This window comes from Apium graveolens, unplaced genomic scaffold, assembly GCF_009905375.1.
Source record: "Apium graveolens cultivar Ventura unplaced genomic scaffold, ASM990537v1 ctg3595, whole genome shotgun sequence".
Taxonomy (NCBI): Eukaryota; Viridiplantae; Streptophyta; class Magnoliopsida; order Apiales; family Apiaceae; genus Apium; species Apium graveolens.
In genome coordinates this window covers 14,973-21,141 of record NW_027418173.1, presented here as the reverse complement: position 1 = coordinate 21,141, position 6,169 = coordinate 14,973, and positions in this window count along the sequence as shown.

The window sequence follows — 6,169 nt, the reverse complement described above, 5'->3', positions numbered from 1 at the left end:
AATTACTAATTTATTGCCGAAATATATCAAATATGGTATTCATACTGATTATTGGAGGATGTAAAAAGAGTTCACCAGTTAACGGGAAAAATTCAATTAAAAATAAAGCGAATAAGGTGGAGTTGTGTGTTGGGTGGTGAAGTTTGTATTTTAATATAGTATATTTTGATTAGGACTATATATATATATATTAGTTTGTATTAGATTAAGACTATATAGATATATATGTATATAAAGATGAAGGTTCATCAAACCTATTAACTTTAATAACAACCACGTGTTAGTAACTAATCTAGAGAAGCTTCATAAAACCTAGTAACTTCTAATAATAACCAGTGGTTTGGTTGTACTTTTTTTGTTCTTTTTCTTATAGAACTCTTACTCATATCTCTATTTTTATCCTTTTATTATATTTTAAATATCGCAAAACTTTCTTTTACATAGATTAGGAACACATATTAAAATATATTTTATATTTTTAAAATGATTTACAGCCTTTTCACTTTTTACATAACAATACCTTTTTAAAGGACAATAGTATTTCTTAGCCAACATGAAGAAACAATGAAATTCAAATTATTACCATTAATCTTGTTAAATAACATCAATTCATGATAACCTCAAAATCTTGTTGGAGAACCAAAATACTCTTTCATACCAAAATACTCTTTCATAGAAAATAAAAATAACGCCAAATTATTATTTTCTAACCATGTATAAGTTCATTTCTCATATTAGGGTTTTACCTACCTTTTTTATATCCAATATTTTATAGGACCCAATTGTGTATGATGGGTTTTAATGTGTGGAATACAGTTTAAATTGTTTCTCTATTTTAGTATCAATTTCTTATTACAAATTTCGAATTCTTTTCCTTCTATAAAAATAAGATCTAACAAAGTGTGCTCCATGTATTATATAAATTAATTCGATGTATATTTACAAGCAAATAGGTAAAGAAGTATTACTCTAATTTATTTTGTATTGTAAACAAAATGAGATTCTAAAAATCAAGTGGTAGCATTGTATAAAAATTTAACTTAAAAATGATATTTTCTCGAAAATTTTAATTTTTTTAGTGATATTATTTATAAAATCCCCACTAACCTCAACTAGCACTAATATAAGTACTACTACAACCATAACTAACAATAATATAAGCACTACTACAATAGATTAAAGTCTAAAAAACCTCTCACTATAATGCACATATTTATTGTCATATACAAATTAATATTTATTTTATAACAACATGTAATCAAATTAAATTTTTAGAGGTATAAGATACAACACAAAATTTTTGACAGACAAGTTATACATTTGAGAAAAATATACAGCTTTTAAAAAAAATTACTAATTGCTTTATTTATTTAATCATTGGAATTAAAAGGAATGATAAAATGAATTTCTTGCACCAATTCGAGATCCAACAAAAATTCAGCTCTCTGGGTCATCCTCAAGGCAATGGGGTGAATGAAGAAACAAATAAGATTATTTTCGATGGAATCAAAGAGAGGTTGGGCGAAGCCAATGATTTATCGGGTGAAGAATTGTGATGGGTCTTGTGGGCTTATCGGATAACCCCAAGACCATCCACGATCGAAATACTTTTTAGATTATCAACTTACCGAACCGAAGTGTTTAATTTGTAAAGCAACGAAGTTGGCCTAAGAGCCAATATAGACCTTCTTGAAGAAGAAAGCGAAGTAGCTCGCCATAGAAACCTCAAATACCAACTTCAGGAAACCCAGTATTATGATTAGTGTGTAAAGGAGCGCACTTTCTTTGTCGATTACCTAGTGGTGAGGAAGTTAGCAATTTTAATATCCATTATGCAAGGAAAACTTTAGGAAAATTGGAGAGACCCTTACTTTATAGCTGAAGTCATAAGGCCGAGAACATATAAGCTAAAGACTTTGGAATGCAAACCTTTTAAAAACACTTGGTACACTTCCAGATTCCGGTAATTTTTCCAGTACGCCTCTCTAAAGCCTTCCTCTTTATTTATTTTGGATTATTAAATTTAGTCATTTACTTTAGTAATGCAATTTGAATCTCCTAATGGCAAAGCATGTAGGACATTATATGAATTTCCAATTTCAATGAAATTTATATATTTTTCCCTTTTTATTCTCAATTTATGATTATATCCCAAAGTCCATGAATGGTATATATATGAGCGGTATAGGGAGCCCCGAAGAGGTGACCGTAACCGGCTGTCAAGCCACTACGAATACTCCCGAAATGAATTAAATGGTTAATGATAAGAAGGAAACGGATTGAGGCTTGGAAAGGCGAAGAGTTAGATAATTGACTGGGTTTACACCACTTAATGTGCTGATTTCTAAAATTTTCCACTAAATAAAAGGGAACCCAGTTTTCACAAGAAGAATTCCGATATGTATTCTTACTACCAAGAATATAATGAGCAAAATAGTGATGAATGTTTTCACTTGAAGAAGCTGATTAAAAAAATGATCAAGGCTGAAGAACTCAATGAATTTCTAAGAGACTCGAGGGATGAGTTGGGGCCGAATGAGACAAGGAACCCAGAGCCAAAAATGAGATATCAGGGAGAGGTGAAGACAAATTCGGGAAGCAATACCCTTTGAGTTGACAGTAAAAATTTCAAGAAAAGGTACGCTCGTCAAGTTTATAATTTATACTAGTTCAGCCCTTCTAGATAGACTATGTCGCTCTCCTTCAAGAAAGAGGACTACAAGGATGTCATATAACCTTATGAAGATCCGCTGATGATCCACCATGTCATAGGGGAAATAATATATGGAAAGTGTTAGTAGATGAAGGGAGTTCGTCTAATATCTTATTTCATCGGACGTATAGCATAATGAACCTAGCTGGACTACAGGTGAAGCCATGCCATGAGGTACCTCTTGAGGCCTTCGACGGACTGCATATACCTTGTGAATGTACGATTACTTTACATATTAGTACCAATAAAATGTCATATAGGTAAAATTCTACATCGTAAAATAAGTAAAATTATACATCGTAAGATTCTAAAATCCCCTACAACGCACTCCCAGGAGAACCATTCTTTTTGGCCTTCCAAGCTATTGGGTCAATCCCCAATCTCAAGATGTAGTACCCAACTGAGAAGAGTGTCGGGAAAATGAGAGAAGACCAGGGGACAACAAGAATCATCATGCTTATAAATCTCGACAAAGATCAAGATTATGAAGAGAATGACACCGGTGGTAAAAGCAAGCATTCGGTGGCCAAACCCAATGGAAATAAATAATTGTTAAACATTGAACTAGAAAAACTCTAGGCTGACCTATCTTGCACAATTGTGGAGCCCACCACCGAACGGGAGTAAGTTAAAGTATATGTTAGATATTCCACTAATGATTCTCCAATATTGCTTGGCAAGCATAATTGTATGGAAGTTCCTCAAACTCCTAACTCTCAGACCACCACTATATTGACATTTCAAGATATTTTCATGGTTTATCAATTCAATTTCTTCAACCCCCGGGATATGACATATGAATGTTCAATTATCAGCACAACTATTAGGACTAAAGAACACAGTAGACTTAACGTAATGGACTACTTGTCAAGACAAACGCTCACACCTCTATAAAATACACTTCATATTCCTTCCATCTACACTCGTTGCTTGAAAAAGAAAAAATAATCATCACCAAATAACACATGGGAGATACTTGCAGCTCCTCTAGCAACCTTAACTCCATGAAGCAAACATGTTTCTTCTAACTTTCTAATGATAGATTTAAACCTTCCGCGCATAGAATATACAAGTAGGGAGAGATTGGATCTCCATGTCCAAGTCACCGTTGTGGATGCACATCAACAAAAATTCCACTACTGTGTACAAAACTATATGAGAATTTTAGAACACATATCATAATCCTAGAAATCCAGGCTCAGTGCAAACCAAATTTATGCAACATTTGTTTAATAAATCTTTATTCCAACCTATCTTATGCCTTAAAAATATCAATTTTTAAACCAACCACATCCTTTTTTCCCAATGACTTCAAATGCAATCATTTCATTATAAGTTAATAGCATCCGTTCATTAAAAGCACTTTGTTTGTTAAACATTATCGAGTTTAAACATCATTTAAACTTATTCTCCAGCACCTTAGATAATATACACATCAGAACATTATCAAGAGAGATAGGTCGAATATCTAAATAAGATGTATAAGCGTAAGATTTAGTTCCCTTGGCCCATGTTCTCATGTTCTGTATCAAAGAAAGTCCCACAAAATTGAACAACATATCTTCTAACAATATTCCAATAAGTTTGAAAAATTCTGGCTTCAACCCATGTGGACCCGCTGACTTATCTTGATGCATGACAAAGTCTATAATTTTTGGATCTCAACCTCCAATATATTTCTTGCCATCTACAAACCCATGTTCTATATTAAATGCAGTAAAAAATATATATTTCTTCCATTAATTGTCATTTGCCAAATATTTTCTAACACTTAAAAAACTTTTAAGCATTCACTACTTTTTTAGAGGTTTAGTATTTTTACTTCTTATGTAATTTGTTTGTCTTATATATTTTATAATTCTTTCTATCTCTATTGTTATATGCTTTAATTTTTATGTTCTATATTTTTATAAATTGTATAATGTTCTGTATTTTTAATAAATTAAATTTCTTTAAATATATGATTTAATTTTGTTTAACATCATTTTTTGGTTCTATATATTATTTTGTGTTCTCTAATAGTGTTTTTTGTAACTTATTTATATTTTGTAATGAAATTAAAAATGTTTAGTGTATGTTTAATATTACATATCACTATTGAAATTTAATGTGTAAGGTAAATTTATTGAAGTTTGAATTTTCAATATTTTTTAATACTTTAAATAACTTTTAAACATTTTATATTTTTCATATTTTCTATATTTTGATATGTGTTGTAATTCCTTGAATTATGTACTTCCTTCCGTTTTTCTATTTATTATATGCTCTATTTTTCATGTTCTATATTTTATACATTGTATTTTATGTAATGTATTTGAAATAAAGTAAAATATAAATAAATATATGATTTAAGTTTGTAAGCATTCATTTTAGCATTTATATATTATTTTATGTTCTATAGTTGTTTTTTGTATAAAATATTTATATATGTGTTCAATATAATTTTAATACAATTATTAAAGTTTAATGTTTTAGGTAAAATATTAAATCTAAGGAATGCACAATTAGAACAAAACATAATATAAATAGAGAATGAATTAAACAAAGAAATGATGAGTTAGAGAACAAACCTTCATGATTGTGGGTGAGTTACTAGGTTACCATTAAAATTGGGTTATGGTTAAACCTTCATCAATCATTTAGATGAAGGTTCATAGAACCCAATAACTTTTATTAATAACCACTTGTTATTTTGAATAAATTAATAACCACTTGTTAATAATAAATTTTAGAGGAAGGTTCATACAAACTAGTAACTTTTAATATTAACCACACACTATGAACTAATTGTACTTTTTTGTTCTTTTTCTTAAGGAACTCATTTCTCTATTTTTTATCTATTTATTGTTTTTTAAATTTTGAAAAATTATTCCTTTATAGGCATGATGAAAACATATCTAAAAAATATATTATATTTTTAAAATGATTTACAATTTTTATGGTACAATTTTATAAGAGCTGAGACATCTTTAAAATCATATAAAGAGCCTAAGGTTTATCAACTATTTGGAGAACCCGAAATTCTTAGAGAACGTGAGCTGCTTTTTGGAAGTACATCTCCTCTAAAGTCACAAATCCTATTGTGAACATGGGTTCATCCTCTCTAAAAGTGATAGTAGCGTTGGGAGTAGAAAAAGAAACAAAATTAGGAAATAGCCACATGAGGAACTCCAAGGAATTATTAGGATAATGTTGATGTTGATGTCCATGTGAAAGGTAGTTGGTCAACACTGTAAGGTGGGTTAATGTAACGAGCACCACCACTCATATTAATAGCACTACCACCAATGCCACCACTATCAAGGTTTTCACCACTAGTGATCCTAATACGCCAATGGAACCGGGACCAAGACCATAACTAAAACCACTACCTCCGAATATTACCGAACATACAACCACTGCTACCACTAAAGCTACCAGCAATGCCACCACCAATGATTCCACTTAAGCTACCAC